The sequence below is a fragment of the Anser brachyrhynchus genome (genome assembly GCF_964034855.1).
Source record: "Anser brachyrhynchus genome assembly, chromosome: 3".
Lineage (NCBI taxonomy): Eukaryota > Metazoa > Chordata > Aves > Anseriformes > Anatidae > Anser > Anser brachyrhynchus.
The window spans coordinates 111,955,522-111,972,796 of record NC_137696.1 but is presented as its reverse complement, the minus strand read 5'-3'; the positions used below and the strand labels follow the sequence as shown (position 1 = coordinate 111,972,796).

At 38.2% G+C, this 17,275-nt stretch overlaps 1 long non-coding RNA gene across 1 annotated transcript; it reads right to left on the bottom strand.

Annotated features, from left to right (window-relative positions):
• Positions 1-337: 337 nt before the first annotated feature.
• LOC308193440 lies at positions 338-4,172 on the bottom strand. The gene is made up of 2 exons (XR_013949635.1): positions 3,655-4,172; positions 338-1,759 (listed from the first exon to the last, which is right to left on the bottom strand). It is a non-coding gene; the product is annotated as an uncharacterized lncRNA (long non-coding RNA).
• Positions 4,173-17,275: the final 13,103 nt, after the last annotated feature.

The window sequence follows — 17,275 nt, the reverse complement described above, 5'->3', positions numbered from 1 at the left end:
TGTGCCAGTGCTCAGTCACCCTCATACCTACCCAGGTCCTAGGCCAGATGGAGGGAAAAAAGCCTGGTCAAATAAGGTATCTTCTCAGACAGATCCAATAGCTCTTAAAAGTCAAGACTATACTGTCTAGCCTGCTTTGTGTGCATGTCTGTGGAGGTATAACACTTCAGCCATCTGTGTGTGTACTCTCTCCATGCAGGTGTAAATTCCTTTCTTACAGAAGCTGACAGATAAAACTGCAAAAATGTATTCCCATACCAGCCACTTTAGAGGCACGATTGCTCTCCATACTCAGGTTTATTCTTCCACACAGACTCATAAGTAGACTTGACAACACCTACATCTATATATGTATTTGTTATTGTTGTTGGGTGGTGTGGTTTTTTGTTTGTTTGTTTGTTTTTAGCACTTACTCATTTCTCCCCAGTCCCCAGCACCAAATAACACAGGAGAGTTCAGGGCACAGAAAATGAACAAAGGCTAAAAGAAAAGGGCCAGAGATACTCAATTCTTGTCTACAAAATAAAGTAAAATGTTTCACCTAGGAGTACAAAATACATTAGCAAAATATTAGAGCCATATATTAGAAGTAGATGCACATATATACAGTTGTATAGAGCCTACATTCATCTTGTGCTTCATTTATACATTCTCATTTACCTTGCATGATACTAACGACATTTAAATTTCTATCATCAATGGCTGAAATTACAGATTTATACATCATGCTGAAGGAAACTACCTTTTACTGAGGCCTCCATCCTGCAGCAGGCCTACCGGTGCTGACCAATATATTGTGAATTTCCTTTAAAATCACATGCAAGTCAATGAGGATTCATCAAGTTCCTTCCAGATCTAAATACAAAATCTGGGCCTGAGTTAGAGTTAGGTTCCCGTCAATCACAGACATTACTTAGCAGGTTTTGAACATTAATGCACATGCCCACTGATTATAAAAATCAGACTCTAAGCCTTTTGTAATAAAATCTTACCTAGTTTAGTCACAAATAATATCGTTTTCACAAAGATTTGAAAATTAAGTCTCAAGAGCTGCAGTAGGTAAACTCTGAACTGTTTGTAGCTCTTCTAGTATTGTAATATGTATTTTGTCCTTATTAACTATTCTAGGATATTATTTTGGACCATTATCAAAGATCTGTTTAAATACAAACCTGGTGAATTTGTCTATGCAATAAGTAATCCAGATAACAACCCAATTGCATACTAATATTCAAAATAATGGTTCCATTATGTGGGAAGCCTTCAAAGCTGACCACTTATTCAGAGACAGCCCTATTAATTAATGATTTATGACAAGAAGGTTTATGATTATCTTTTTCTAGGTTGTCCCCATTCTGGGTGATAGGATCTGCTCTGCAGGATTTGTACGTGGAACCCTTGTGATCACTATCCAAATCTCAAATAAAAGGGAAACAAGCAAGCAATGACATCCGTCTCACATGAGGTATGGAAATGAGTTGTAACAAAATAAACCACTACTCAGCGGGAGGAAGAAAAAGAGGATTCAAACCTGGCCACAAAGGCCTTGGGCAAGCATTGTGCAAATAGAAAAACTTGTAAATAATAAACACATCTTTGTAGTTCTGAAGCCAGTTAGATAACTAGTGGCATGTTGGTGCCTTATTTATCCAGCAGCATGTGTGGTCGTCATCTTCCTTTCTTTGGTGAAGATCAATCAGACTCTGCAACATCCCCTTTTTCCTGGCCCAAACAAATAATTACATCAAGTTCTCCAGTTCTGAAAAACAGATTAAAGAGCCTAAGGTCTCAGAAGTACTACCTGTTACATGATAGAGGTGAATCACAGATGACTATCACTTTACAGATTTTCCCTCTCCTTCATTTTCTACACACATTTTCTCTTCATTTTCTAGTACAAAACACAACCTCTTTGCCCATCCATTTGACCCTCTCTTCTGGCTCTTTCAAAATTCCAGCAAGACTTTTTCATTTGAGAAAAATAATACCAGCTGTAGAAGCTCAAGAATTGTCTGATTCCAGAGTATCATGAGTTTTCCCTCTACCCCAAACTACCTGTAATCCCACCTCCCCAAAAAAGCCAACAATAAAACATACTAAAGAACAGACATCTGTCTGCGCAACAGCACAGCTTGCTCTTTTAGAGATGAGAGGGCCTGGGGCCAGTCAGCTCCACACACTTATGAGGGTCAGCTGTTGTTTACTAAAATAAGTATTAGAAAAGAGATTGCAAAAGAGAAACCGGCTCCTTCCAAGGGCCCTGAAGCAGGGGGCTCTGAGGGAGGCACTCATAATAAATAGTAAAGTTTCATTTGAGCACTTCCCTAATTTTCATGAGTCAGAAAAATTCCCTTTGAAAGAGATGTGATAGCAAGTGCTCCCAGCACTGGATAAACAAACTGATTGCTCCAAATGTAGAAGGGACAACCTTTCATTCAGTGAAGAGCATAACTGCATACTGGGTCCCAGCTGCAGCCAGACAACTTTAGCCATGCCACTCTGTCCCAGACCAGTCAATGTTTTACCTGCCCTGGTGCCCATTTCTCTGTACGTTTCTGTTAATTTCTGCAAACTTATAGGGTGGCAGTTTTGAACCTTATTCCTCACACAATTAACTTTTTTGTTGTTTTGTTTTAAATGCAGACATCCTATATTTTTTCCATCACACTTCTACCTTTCTTACTCCTCTGAAGTCTCTCCACCTTTATCAGAGCTGATAACAGGGCATTTCCAGGCATTTTCAGCTTCTCTTTGTCCCAAAGTCCATTGCTATGGAAGCGTCATAGGAAAGGAGGAAAACGCTAGTGTGGCTGTCTTTAGGAAACCAAAGACCAGAGGGCTCCAAACTGGTCACTACCCCATATTAAACACTTCCATAATCCCCTGAAAGGGCAGAGACCTGCGTCAGCATACTGAAGTACTTCTGGTTCCTTCCTCATACTCTCTGTATTAAGTGGGGAAAGTAGGCATGACAATAGGATTTTCTCACAGTTTTATAAAGTGTGAGGAAGGATGCAGCCTTTTCCTGTTGGGGGAATTTCCAAGAGCAAGAGTAAAAACCACATTTCTGGTATGTATAATCTCTTGAGTCAGTAATATGTTACCCAAACAGACAGAAAATTGGCTTTCTTTCTTTTCTGGCTGCACTTAAGCTCTCTGGTTTCCCTTTGTTAGCATATTCAGTGGGCATCTCCCACAGCTCCCAGGCATTTTAAGACAAGTTAATACACTTTGGAACTGACCTGAAAACAGGTCCAGAGTGGTCCTTTGAGTCTCTCTTAATGGACTAATTTAGCCTACAGTAGACCAAGTTACTCGGTTTGTACAAAATACTTTGGTTAGGATTGCTTATTAAGCATATCTGTTCTTACTTTCACCATGATGTTGCTAGAAATACATCAGATGGTGAACACTCCAAGTGTGAATTTCTGAGTAATGGTGTATTACAGAAGAAAACTGACAAGTAGTGCTCATTAAGATTACACAAAATCATACCCTCTCAACACTTCCCACCAGAAATAGAGAGGCTGTAAGCTCAACATAACAAACAAGAAAGGTAGTGACTTACAGGACTCAGTAAATCAGATGAATTCAGCTTTAAGTTGAAATTAATTTTAGTAGTGCAATTAAAAAAAAAAAAAGTACTTATTTTACCTGGTGATTTTGGGTTGGATATCTAATATAAGCAAAGTACCAGCTCTCATATTCTCAGGTGATAGAATGCAGAGATGAGCTAATTCACAGCAGCTGAAGTCTTTTCCAACCTTGTATTCCAGGGCTGAGAGGCACAACTGATTGAATATAGCTACAAATAGCTATAGGCTTTGTCCTGTTTCCATGCATTTATGATTTCATCTTAAAGTCAATGTTGTTATAGCATTGTTTACTGAAGGTTTTAATTTGCTGAGCACACAGAATTCCAGCTGAAGCTCATGTGAATTGCAGGTGCTTGAACTGCTGAAAAATAAACTGCCCCTTTTGTATTTAAATGTATGTTAATAGGGATCTATCAGGTTGCTGTGCTTCCATAATGATTAAAACATCAAAGAAGTCAATAAATATATTCATAAATAAATAGTAATTTGAAAAACAAACAAACAAACAAACAAAAACATTAAATTATTCTTTGTGTCCTTCAGCCCAGCTTTTCCCCAAGGGCTTGATCAAAACTTCCTGACATCAATTAAAAACCTTTCTTTTGCTTTTAGCGGACTTTGAACCAGGCTCTGGATGCTTGAGAAGAGAAATGAGCCAATCTGACCTGAACAAATGCCAGCCTTGGCCCCTGCCTTCCAGTGGAGACAAAGTCAGCACTAGAGTATGGGACGTGGGAAGTTGTGCATGGCTTTCCAAGCCTGGTGCTGGGGCAGCAAGCCCAGAGACCCCAGCATGTGGTGAAGGGTTTGGCAAAATGCAAAACAGGACAGGGCTGCAAAAATACATTTGTAGGCAGGGGCTTTTTCATCCTGCCAGCTCTGCAAGGCACAGCTCATGGGCTAAGCACTAGGCCATGTTAACAGGATGTCAGGGGAGATTATGTATCATTTCTGCCATTCATTTCCTTTCCTGGACTTCAGCCTAACTCTTCAGTTCTTTTCAGGACATTTCAGAAAGCATTACATAAAGTGAAAACCTCAGGCTTGCATCTAAACTCCAAAATTAAACTGTTATTCATATCTCCTGGTCACCTTCAGAGACAGAGAAAGAACGAACAATGCCACTGGCCAATATACTGGCCAACTTTTTGGGGTCATCTGGCCCTGACTGTGTGATTGAGAAACTGCTCAGACATTAGGTTCATAAGCAGGGGAGGACAGAGAGGAAAAAATGTCCCCTAGCCATCACTGTGTAGTAATATTACAAATTGTAAATTAGGAATTTTAATTTTATAATCTTCTCTATGGGTATTTCACCCCCCTTACCTTCCTCCCCTCACTATGGGGAAAGCTAAAAGGTATGGGGGTAAGGAGGTTGGTTGGCTTGGGAAGAGGATGTTTTTTTAAAGACTTAAAGTTGGGGGTTAGGATCAGCTATTGCCCTTTAGCATTTTTTTAGAATCACTTATTTCTGCATTTGTGAAGGAAATATAACATTCTTGTAAATTGTGGCCTTTCTCACAGGCTTCCAACACATTTCTTTCTGGGCCTTTTGTAGAATGAAAACCCAGCTGACGTGTTGTGTACATCTAGGACCAAGTGTTCACCATGCCTCTCTCCTGATTCAAAACTGCAGACTTCTGAGAGGAAATTTATTTACTGTAGGGGCAAGAATGTATTGTGAGTCACAGTGTTTTTCTGCTGTCTGCATTACGCTGGAGCGAAATTGAAATCATACTTCAGTCCCTATTTAAATGCCTTCTCTTGGCAGGAAAAAAGAAAGTTTGGCCTCCGAACTCTGATTGGCAGCATGCTGCTTGGTTGGTAGCTGACTCAATAAGGTTGGTAGCCTTATTGGGTCCTCCCTGTTGTCAATATGACAGATCTTGTCCAACAAAAGCAACATCCTGTCAGTTACTGCTTCTTCCAGGAACCTGCCTTTTCCTCCCCCACAGCTGCTCTCTTTCTCCAGGTTCAGGCAAGAAAATACATGAAAATGACAGAGCTACAGAAGGAATAGCCATCAGACCTTAAACACGTGCTTCCTGTGGGACTTTAATATCCTCCCCCATTTCTAAGGACATTAAGAGTGAACAAAATCTTGACTAACAACTAAGGAGAATCAGATAAAAGGGGAAAAATACTTTCAAGTGAGGAAGTCATAGAAAAAGAAAGGTGGATATTTTTAGCCCTCTCTCCATGTATCTCAGGAATATGAACTTGGAGTTGTGGCTACAGGAATTTCAGCAAGGAAGACCAACTTATTCAGAACAGGGAGGGCGGCCAGTCAGGTAATACAGAGACAATGTTTGGTGGCTTGCCAGCATCCTGCCACCAAGGCAGAAAAATCCCACACTTTAAGACTTATAAGGGCATATGATAATTTATCTCCAGACGTTAGAAAACAGCTGTGTAGAAATGGAGTATGCTGGGAAGAATGAGAGAAGCAAGAGGGAGTGTGAAGGGTTGCAGAGGTTTCATTTTCATATTGAAGGCTGGGCAGGAGACATTCTTCTCTTTCTTGCTCTCTTCTCTGGGAATTACTATTCTTTCTTCTTTAGCCCCCAAAAAATGGGAGAGAGAAGGCAAAGATACCCATTCTGTCAAAAAGGAAGGTGAAAAGAGCCACTCACTGGGATGCAGATAGCAGAATGGTACAAAAGCCCTTCCATTACCCAAAATGGTAACTCAGAACCTCAAGACTGTGAGGGAGTAGGAGGAGTCCAAGATTTCCCAGCCAAGGACTGGGAGAGAAGGTACAGGAGTATTTTTCCTCAGAAAGAATATACATGGGAGAGAGATTGTTTTCACAAAGGGAAGCAAAAAGGCTGAAAAGCTGACCTAGAAACAGGGTATAACACACACAATGGGGAACACGCAAGAGAACTGATGACAGCCTTAGGCATGGTTTCAATATAGCCTAATAATTTACAGGAATGGATTAGCTGAGAACATCCCATAAAGAGTCCACAGTGTTTTCAATTAATACTTAGGTATATACCATGATTATAAAATACCTTAGGGCTATCCATTTTTCAATGACATGTCTATATTAATCCTGTATTTTTTTCACTAAGTGATGGCTGCTACTGACTGCTAAGAATGTTCTGCTTCAGTAAACTTTGATTTCACTTGCAGTTGTGCATTTATTAGGCAAGATTATCATCATCCAAGTTTCCAGGGTTGGGAATTCGTTTGAAAAATATGGTCTATTTGCATTTAATTATCACATATTTACTGAGGAAAAATATAAACACGCCTGTTCTTCAGCAAGGAATGGAGCCAGTAATGTACTGCAGACTTGGGATTGTGCTTTTTAATATAATCAAACTACTGTTATAAATAATTCACAGTTTCCACTGTGGAAAAAAATAAAATGAATAATGTTTTCCTGTTAGTTTTTTATTATTTTTTCTACTTAAAAGGGCAGAAATTATTTGCAATATACTAAAATTACTGAGACAAATTGCTCATATCATATGAGATATAATTAAAATTCACCTTGAAAGAGGATGTAAAGGGGAAAAAATATCCCCTATATGAGAAGTAGCTACTAGTTGCAGCTGCTTGAAGAAGAAGAAAGGAGAAATATATTGTTTGTAAGATACCGAAACTAAACAACAAGACGACAAGATGAGGAAATGTCAAATTGATTTTTGGGAAACAAATTATCTGTTTAAAGTTCACCTAGTCATCACACAGACCTCTTACAGTGTCCCCAGCACAAATGACTCACAAAATGGAGATGAGGGATTTGAATTTACATCAGAAAGGCAGAATTATTGAATTGATATTAGACAAGAGAAATTTAATGGCATTGCAAAATTTCTGCATGAGTGATTTTTCATCCATTTGCTATGGCAATCCTTTGTATTAATTCTGTTAGGCTGAAACAGAAAGAACAGCTTCATTTCAGCAAAGGACTTCCATCCTTTGACAGTGACCTGAAAAGACCATCAGAGGCAGTCACTGAACTATAAACCAACACCTTGCCAAAAACACCTACTGCTGGTTGATGAAAAACTCAAAATGAGCCATCGATGTTATGTGTGCTTGCAGCCCAGAAAGACAACTGTATCCTGGGTTGCATCAAAAGAAGCATGGCCAGCAGGTCAAGGAGGTGAATCTCCCCATCCACTCTGCTCTCATAAGACACCTCCTGGAGTACTGCACTCGGGTCTGGGGCTTCCAGGCCATGGACCTGTTGTAGCAAGTCCAGAGGAGGGCCATGAGGATGATCAGAGGACTGGAGCACCTCCTGTATAGAGACAAGATGAAGGAGTTGGGGCTCAGCAGGGAGAAGAGAAAGTTCCAGGAGACCTTATAGTGGCCTTCCAGTACCAAAAAGAGAGCTACAGGAAGTCCGGGGAGGGACTTTGTCAGGGAGTGTAGTGATAGGACAAGGGGGAATGGCTTTAAACTAAAGGAGGGTGGATTTAGATCCACCCTCCTTTAGAGGAAAATTTTCTTTGCTCTGGAGGTGGTGAGTCACTGGAACAGGTTGCCCAGAGAAACTGGGGATGCCACATTTCCTGAAGGTGTTTCAGGCCATGTTGGATGAGACTTTGAGCAACCTGGTCGAGTGGAAGATGTGGAACTAGATGATCTTTAATGTCCTCTCCAACCCAAAACATTCTATTAAAACAAAACAAACTAATAACAGCAACAACAACAAACAACTCACTCTGTAGAACGTGCTGCACTCGGTTTGTTCTAGGCTAGAAAAGATAGACCCTAAAGGGGACTGGTGGGCTAGCAGGTGAGTTCTGCCTGCTGAGACACTGCAAGTAGGTAGCCTGGGGGCAAGTACATAGGCCTGAAGTGAGGGGATATACACCAGTGAGAAGAAAAGCTGAAGATGTCAGTACATTTTTTTATGCATTTCATGGGGCCACATGGAGATGTCTAGAATGAGGCAAGTAGCTCTTTTAATCCATTTACAGAGGAGATGCCTACCTTACATGTAAACACCTATACTGGCCAAGGCTTAAACAGGTGTCTTGTGATATCTGAGGTGCACAGGATGCACTGGTGTGACAGACACGACATGGAAGACCTGCACATCCTTCACCAGCAGCTGGAGGCTAGACAGGTTAGCCCAAAGTTTCCCAAATAGTGCCAGACAGCTACATTAGGTAACAAAATCCTACCTTTTTTACCTCTTGTTTATTTTGATTTTATTTTGAGGCTCTAGAATATTTGCTTGAAAAATATTGTAAATAAAATTTATTGCTACAGTTTCTAGATATTTTTATTTAACAAATGAATACTAATGCTTGTTCCTCTTATACCAGAAGCATAATACTTTCTTTCATTAGCTTATTATTTAATTACTATTTTTTCATGTTTAGCTTCCTTCCTCATCTTTAGATGATATGAACATTGTCAATTGTGTCATGTCTGTTTTTCATAGTCTTGGGCTTGGTGTTTATTTTATCAAGTAGGATAATGATTTCTCTGCACTAGAGTGTGCTTCTAAAATCAATGCTGAGTGTGATGGTAATAGCATGAGACATATCCAACTTCATATTTTTACTCAGCATTTCAAGAGCCCCTATCTGGCACTGCCCTAACTACATCATTCCTTGCTTTTGAAATGACTTGCATAGCAATTTTCTACTTCTCAATTTGATTTCTTCTATCTCTCTTTTAAAAAAATGTAAAAATGCTATATGAGGGTATATATGTTGCCAGAAGGAAGTGAATTTATACCATCAGCTAAGGATTTGTGACAACTAGCACTTCAGTCCTAGTTTTAAAAGATAGTGTCAAGCAATCCTTTTTTGTTTGTTTGTTTTAATTCAATTCACCGCTATTGTCAACAGGTCTACTTAAAAACATACATGTGTGTAAAACATTCATATGAATAAGCACTTTCAGTTACATCCCATGAAGAAAAGAAAAAAAAAAAAAAGAAAAAGAAAAAAGGCTTCAGGCAATTGGCCAGCTGATTGTTGATGACTTGACATTTATACAACTCATTCCCCCCATGAACAATAACATTTATTGTGCTGAGAGTTCAGGAACTAAGTATAACAGGAACCAGCAAAAGATGGCTAAAAGTAAAGTAAGGCAGAAAGGAAGGCCATACTGTAGAGACATGGCTATTATTTAATTTCCCTTCAGAAATAACAGGGAAAAATAGGACTATTCTTTCATCCATACTTATCCCCTTAAATAGACACGCAAAACCAACACAGATGCACACCTCAAAAACTCAAGACCAGAGATCCTGCTTTGTAGCGATTCAGCTTCTGCCAAATGGGCATAATTAGGAACTCAAACAACTGTAAATGAAAGCAAAATTAAGCTGGATGTGAAGTATCTCATCCCAATATCTACTGGTACTAAAGAGATGTGAGGAAACACACTTGTAGGAATACATATTCAAAGGGAGAGAGGCATGACAAGGGGCAATGGCCAAAAAATGGAGCACAGGAAGTTCCACACCCACATGCGAAAGAACTTCTTCACAGTGAAGGTGATGGAACACTGGAACAGGCTGCCCAGCGAGGTTGTGGAGTCTCCTTCTCTGGAAATATTCAAAACCTGCCTGGACACCTACCTGGGTAACCTGCTCTAGGGAACCTGCTTTGGTAGGGGGGTTGGACACGATGATCTCTTGAGGTCCCTTCCAACCCCTACAATTCTGTGATTCTGTGATTCTGTGTGATTCTGTGTGATTCTGTGATTGCCACATAGAAAGACAAGACAAAAAATATGATCAGTCCTCTTGTTGGATTTGTGTGTGTGTGTTTGCTTGGTTGGTTGGTTTGGTTTGGTTTTATTTATTCATTTTCCTGGGGGGGGGGGGGGGGGGGATGATATGTATATATATTTATTCCAATCACTTTGCTCAATAAGGAACCAAATTCTGAGAGAACATATGGCCATTTCTTTTGACGAACAATATGTATTTTTAAAGTTTTTACTTTTCTTTAGACTTTCATTTAGGAATCAGGATCAAAAGTCATTCAGTAAACTTGTAGGGCACATAAAACAAAATTCTGGTCCCAAAGAGATACAAGCTTTCCACCTCAGTACTTTTCAGAAATCCATGTAGAAGATAGATGGCAGATTCAGCTTTTGTTTTTCTTGGTATTGGCCAATATTTAGTTAATTTACTCATGGTATCCAACCAAAACAGTTGCAATTCTCAGAAAATACCTAACAGATAAGAATTAAGTAAGAGGAAGAGGAAGAACATATCCCTGTTGGTTATGTTCGTAAGCTGATTTTTGTGTGTGCCATAGTATATTATGTAAGACACACAAAATTGTAAGTCAAGGAGAACATTCCTAAAAATAGAGGACTGACCCTGATTTTAACCTGGAATAGCTTGGATATCCTTATCATGGTTTAGAAAGAAGTTTTGTGCTGGAAATAGTTTCTGCTTAAAAGTGTGTGTTTTCCTGTAACATCTAGTCCAGAGTATCTTGAAGAAAAACAAGAGAAAAATTAAGGCAGATAAGGTTAATGTCAGAAAACCTATCCCTCCATCTGAAAAGTATATTGGATATGTATGGCTTCATATTTAATCCCTTTTCTGATGGTGATTAGTGATTAGCAACATTCTATTTAGATGACCACATGAAGAAGTTAGTACTTAACCAGATTTGTGATATTGGCCAGGAAAGATGAAAACAGTCTTTCTTGAGAGATTTCTGGCTCGTGCTCACACAGAAAAATATTGTAAGAATTCCCTTTCATATAGCATTTTCCAGTTCTGCTTTCAAAGAAAAAATAAACAGCTGTGAAACAATAAGCTCTGAAAAGCAAACAAGCGAAAATTCCCTGATGTGTTTTGATCTTATTAGGTTGAGGTTGAGTAGTTTGGGTCAATTCTTCTTTTATCTGTGTAGCTGACATGTTGCCACCATACATGCTTAAATAGTTTGTATTTGCAAACTATCATTTGCTATATAGAACAGAAAAGACAAACAAAAGTGTTAGAATGACCATATTCTTACTGCATGCTCACCAGTCCTGCTTCAGCAAAGAAAAGTCTTATTGTTTGACAGATTGAGACATACTAAAGTGAAATCAAATAACTTGCTGGCTGCTAGATAAACTGTTGATTGGGACGTAATTTATGTTGATTTCAGAAGGCCCAGTCTTACAAAATATACATGAAATTCTGTTAGAGCGCATTCAAGTTTGACCAAATGTAATAAGAATTGGGGATACTGGTTTTTCTACAGCATAAACCCTTAACTGTCTTGAGGCAAATACAACAATCTAAAATTACCCTCTGTCTTCAGTTTCTGCATGTCTCTCCAAACCTGTGAGGAGTAGAAAGGCAAGGGATACAACCCTTTTAGAACGTAGATTTTACATGTCAGAAACAGTGCAATAGTGGCTTTTTTATAGCAATAATTTGCTACGTCAGATTCACCGCACTCCTAAATTCATCACAGGAGAGGAGGGGAGATTCAAATCAGCAAGACATAAAATGACTGCGGACACTGAAGTTCTTTCTATCAGTTTGTTCCATTCTCTCTGTTCAAACTTATCCTTACTTTTGTTGTCATTGACTCCATCAGTCACCTGAGTCCTTCCACCCCAGAAGATCCCTAGTGAGAAAGAAAAATCTGTTCAGTGAGTCATTTGCAACCTGTTCCTTTCTTGCTGATGACTCTGCTAGTTCTGTTTGTATGAAAAGAGCAGGCTAGTGAAATAGCCCTCTGTCATGCAGAATGAGAACAACTTGTTCCTCACCTCACTGAACAGAGGATATTACAAAATGGACTCTGTTTTTTTTCTATTAAAAAAAATATTTATATAAATACATAAGTAATTTCAAAGTATCTATATAATGTACCTTTTATATACAGTATATAATATATTACATGCTAGAAATTACATACAATATGTATGTAAGCTATATTTTAATAATTGCATTTTATTTATAAATACAAATAATTATGTAAAATATGATATCAAATTATTATAGCGTTATATTAAATAATGATGTGGGTAATTGTTCAGTATGGACAAATAATAGCATATCTCAGCATCAGCTACAGTTATTTCCAAACACAGATGTTAAGTTTAACAGAAAGCTATGCTCAGCATATCATGGACCACAAAGATGACCACAAGTGCTGGGGGGAGAAACACCAGTACTCTTGGAGGATCCCAGTGTGAAATGGCCATGTGAATGTTTTTCAAAATTGTCTTGATAAGGTGCATCATTTTTATCTTTCTTATTTCTGAAGTTCAGGATATTTTGCAAAGGAATACTGGGTTGCAAAAGCAATATTGTATGTTATTCAAACACCAAACCACAAATCTTTTAAAATCCTCTACTCTTAAAAAAAAAAAAAAAAAAAAAAAAAGTGATGGAATGGAACAAATTAACTTTTTTTTTTTTTTTTTTTTTTCTCAAAAAGGACCAAGCCAGGGCTGCATTCCTTGCAGTGGTCATATAAGCCCTCAGCAGCTGAATGAAATAAATTTACAACACAGTAGTTAGAAAGTCGTGCTTACAACATTTCTTGGCTTTTGCAGTTCAGTTCAGCTTCAGCACTAAAAATAACAAACAAATCAGGCCTCCAAAATACACACAGGTTGTTTAAAAACTGTGAACCTTAAAAAATAACACATCTGAAGATACTTTATTTATTTCTGTCATTTTAGCCTTACCGTACCGTCATAAGAGACATAAATGTAAAGTTTAAATCAGAAACAGAAGAAAAAAACTCTAGAAGACGCAGTCTTAAAAATACTAAAACTACAGAAATTTTGGTAAAGGGTGAGAGGAGACAGCACTCCAATACAAGCTGGAAAGATTTCATGCATGAACCTATAAAACTCTTGTAAGTGTTGACTACTGCCTGGGAACTGTGCATTGCTATGGGAGGTGGGAAAAGTGACACAGCAGCAACCAAAAAAGAAAAAGGGGACTGAGGAAAGTATCCAGCTGTGAGAGGGGAGGAGCGAGTACTCTGCATTGCTCTTTGTTGAAATCACATTTTAATTTGAAATAAAAATTCAGTTCTTTTTAAAAGATAGATTAACCTTTACTCTTCCCATCTTAATTCCCAACCTCCTTCATGAGGATTGTTCATTTCGAGTAGAAGTGTGAAGTGCGAGAAACCCCAGAAGGAAGGGGGGGTTAGTTATAATTAACCTACTGTAATTAATGGATCAGTAAATGTGTGTTGAATTAACCTCCAAGTGCTAAGCACAGGCAATTTACAACCATATCCCTTCACAATACATTTAGTGTTTCAAGAAACATCATATTTGTTTGTAAAGCAGAGGGACACATGCATTCATTGAGTTATAGAATTGTGGAATCACTTAGGTTGCAAAAGACCTTAAATATCATCAAGTCCAGCCATCAACCTGACCTACCAAGTCCCATCACTAAACCATGTCCTTTAGTGCCACATCAACATGTCTTAAAAAATCACCTTTTGAATTCACCTTATTAAGTTTGGCCTCGCTACGCTTTTTTTTAACATGGAACTACCTAAAGGCTGGATGAGGGCGTTCGACAAAACAGAGCCATGCCTCTTAGGGCTCTCCTAAGCCCAGCACTACTGCAAACCCTAGCTTCTACTGCAGTCACAGTGCAGCCATGGAGACTCCCATAGCAGCTCCAGCCTGATGCTCACTTGGGTCTGCCAGTGCTGCTTACAGTAGAGAAGGTGCTCTGAGACCACATTCAGCAGGACATCCTCAGAGAACTCTTGCTTAGGGGTATTTGAAATGGAGTACAAACCTCAGAGATGAATCAATGTGAGTAGCTTGTTAGGTGAGCACAAGCACCTTGCAGTCAAGCAGTAGGGAGCTTCATGGTCATTACTATCATGACAAAAGCCTTGTTCCTAGCAGTGTTTTCACTGCTAACCAGGACTGAGCGAAAAATAAATATATTAACAAAATAAACAGCAGCAGTAAACCCAACAGAGCTCCACAAAACATCCGTGTGGGTTCAGAAGGATTCTTGTTGACACTGTCACACCTTGTTTGTTTTTATAAACAAGTAAACCACATTTTGCAAAATGGCAACCTTAAACTTTTCAAAAATCTTATGTTATCCTTTTTTTCTCCCCCGTCATAATTCTGAAGGAGGTGATTGCTTGCTCGTGTATAGTAATATAATATACAATGTAATATGGTCTGGGTATAACTAAAAATACTATTGCTTTAAAAAACCTTCAGAGAACATCCTGGATGATTTCTCTTGGACTGATATTGCAAGGCATACTGGGAACATCTGAAATGACAAACAATACCTCAGCTTATGAGATTTTTATGTGACCTTTTCAGAGCAAGACCATAAAAAGAAAATTATTCCATTGTTTTCATTTACTCTTAATAGATTATCTTCTGAGTACAGTTGCTGAAGTAGATTATTATATTTTGCTTTCCTTTCAAAAGCTGGGTTAAAACCTGCTTAAGTTCTGTGAGAAATGGGTTTCGCAATATTAGGTCAGTTGCAGCTGAAGTTCATACACAAAATTTGTTCCCTTTTGTTCCCACAAAAAAAAAAAAAAAAGGAAAGAAAAAGAAAAAAAAAAAAAGAATTCAATTAGAACAGAGCAGATGCCTTGTCTGAAGAATAGGAGGCTGCTGATCTCATAAGATAGGACATATTGTACTTGATCCTAAAATTGTTCAACCATTCTAATATATTAGTTTTACTTCAACAGTCACAAGGACCTCCAGTCCTAGAAGTAGACTTCATTATGCTGCTATGTGCAAATATACAGAAAAAATAAAATTAAATAAAATAAAAAAATCCATGTTCCAAAGATCTTGCACTCTAATTACAAATTTTGATATGATTAACATATGAATAGTTATACTCTGCTATTATTTATAAATGCATAAAAATACCTGTTTGTACATACAACTTTTTAATTATTATTTTATTATATATATATTTTTTACTATTTATTTTTTATTTCCCGTGCTGGTCCTTGGTCAAGACCCATGTAAACTAACGTGAATGACAATTATAGCACTGATTTTCCAAGACTCTGTGGAAGACTGGAAGTGAGATAGAGCTCTAATTTCTGGTGTCTACAAAGTAACTATATTTATACTAGAAGTTTACTCTCCTGTTTAAAAATAAATAAATAAAATAAATAAAATAAAAATGGAGTTCCCATGCAGCAAGCATAGGGTGCCACTCATCTGATCAACAATCAGTGGCTACTTTAGTATGAGGTTAACCTCTCTTTAGGCTCCACAGTCTGTACTGACTAAATCTCCATATAGTCTATAAGATTTGAGACACTTTTCATGCAGAAACCTAAATATGAGGGGACTGAAACCTAGCCAAGGTATTTAAGAAAGCCAGAGATTGAAGGGGTGGGTTCACCTATTATTTTTTAAACATGCAGAAGGAAACACAGATTTTCAGTTAGAAAACTTGTATATTTATGTGGGCAAGGATTTTCTGAAAAGGTGAAGGAAAGGATCCTGCCACCTCCTATCAGCCTTCCTCCCAAACAGCAGTCATAGCAGTGTGCAAACCACTTGTCTATACAAGTGCCAAACATCTCCCCAGCTCTTAAGGACACTTCTTGTTGAAGAAATAAGCTGTGATTCTCTGAAACAAGTGGGGAATATGTCACTCTTTCCTTTTTCAGCTTCTTAACCAGCTTACTGCAGAGATATGTGAGAAGCAGAGCTCTACCGTCCCCACCCCTTCTCTAATTCAGGGATTTTCATTTATGCATGTGCACGTACACCCTTATGCACACATGCAAACATATAAACCCATCCATCTTCACTTTTATGTAAGATCCCGGTTGACTGAAGAAAGACAGAGAAAAGATTCAGAATACAATTTTGCAACACTTACATGTGTAATTCGTCATGGGTGATGAGGTTGCAACATTACCCATGGAGCAATTTATGTACTGCAATACCGTTGGCTAAAGACAAATGGACAGCCAGGATTTTGTTGCTATTTTTGAAGGAGGGAAGAAAGAATATATCATTGCTTGGACATCATATCAATATTGAGGCTGAATCTCAGAGACGCGATCTTTGATACTCTTCTGATGACAGCTGTTAATTGTCCCAGGATGAAACAGGGATGGGCATGCACTAAGTGCCAAGCTGGGATGATAGTAAATGGATTTTTTTTATGTCTTTTCAAATCTACCATTAGATTTTTCTTCATTTTTTATAAATGTGCTTTTCCCCACCAGCACAGAAAGAGAATAAAAGACCCATACCAAACCCCACACATGCTTGTGGTAGATATGGGATGGCTCAAGCTGCAAACCCAACTCTGATCATCAGCTGGGAGCCACACTAATCATTTGTTGTGACCACATATTTAAATCCCAGGAAGCAGACAAGATGTCAAGCTACCATCACAACACTGTTTTCATCTTTGCAGACTGAAAAATTAGTGTTAGATCTTCAGCAAAACTGTAACACCAAATAAATATTATGTAAAGGCAGTACATAAATAGGTTAGAGAAGGGCAGAATAACATCATAAAGGGAAAGTATTTGTGACTCATTTATAAGTGAGTTTTCCTAATGTGCAGTGTACAATTGAAATAAACGGAAACTTTAAGAAATATTCTACATAAGACAGAATCCAAAAATGCAGGAGGTTATGCAAGGCTAACTGTAAAAATAAGCAGATGAGTCCTCTAAAATAATATTGCAACATTTTTTTGGCTTCCATTTATTGGTTGCCAT